At 37.4% G+C, this 920-nt stretch overlaps 1 protein-coding gene across 3 annotated transcripts in view; it reads right to left on the reverse strand.

Annotated features, from left to right (window-relative positions):
- Sin3a (SIN3 transcription regulator family member A) overlaps positions 1-920 on the reverse strand; it is an 80,679-nt gene that overhangs the window by 19,775 nt on the left and 59,984 nt on the right. The window lies entirely within an intron of this gene.

Raw genomic sequence — 920 nt, forward strand, 5'->3', positions numbered from 1 at the left:
AGCATCACTCTCATACCAAAGCCTGGTAAAGATACAACCAAAAAAGAAAACTATAGACCCATATCCTTAATGAACATAGATGCAAAAATTCTCAATAAAATACTTGCAAACCACAGACAGACACACATCAAAAGGATCATCCACCATGATCAAGCTGGCTTTATTCCAGAGATGCAGGGATGGTTCAATATACGCAAGTCAATAAACAGCATAAATCACAAAAATGGGCTCAACGACAAGAACCACATTGTCATCTCAATAGAAGCAGAGAAGGCCTTTGACAAAATTCAACATGCTTTTATGTTTAAAGTCCTAGAGAGAATTGGACTGGAGGGAACATACTTCAACATAATTAAAGCCATATATAACAAACCCACAGCCAACATCATTCCAAATGGAGAAAAACTGGAAGCATTCCCATTGAAATCAGGAACCAGACAAGGCTGCCCACTATCCCCACCTCTCTTTAACACAGTACTTGAAACTCTTGCAGGAGCAGTAAGACAAGAGAAGGAAATTAAAGGAGTAATAATTGGAAAAGAAGAGCTCAAATTATCCCTTTTTGCAGATGATATGATATTATATCTCAGGGATGCCAAAAATTCCACACGCAAACTCCTAAAAATTATCAACACGTTCAGTAGTGGCAGGTTACAAAATTAACCTACAAAAGTCTATAGCCTTTCTATATACCGATGACAAGCAGTCAGAGAAAGAGCACAGGGAAACCCTCCCATTCACAATAGCCACAAAAAAAATAAAATACCTTGGAATAAACCTGACCAAAGACATTAAAGAGCTCTACAACGAAAACTTTAACTCTTTAAAGAAAGAAATTGAGGAAGACATCAGAAGATGGAAGGACCTCCCATGCTCATGGATTGGAAGAATTAATATTGTGAAAATGAACATCCTACCAA

The sequence above is a fragment of the Nannospalax galili genome, unplaced genomic scaffold, assembly GCF_000622305.1.
Source record: "Nannospalax galili isolate Female #2095 unplaced genomic scaffold, S.galili_v1.0 scaffold1622, whole genome shotgun sequence".
Classification (NCBI taxonomy): Eukaryota; Metazoa; Chordata; class Mammalia; order Rodentia; family Spalacidae; genus Nannospalax; species Nannospalax galili.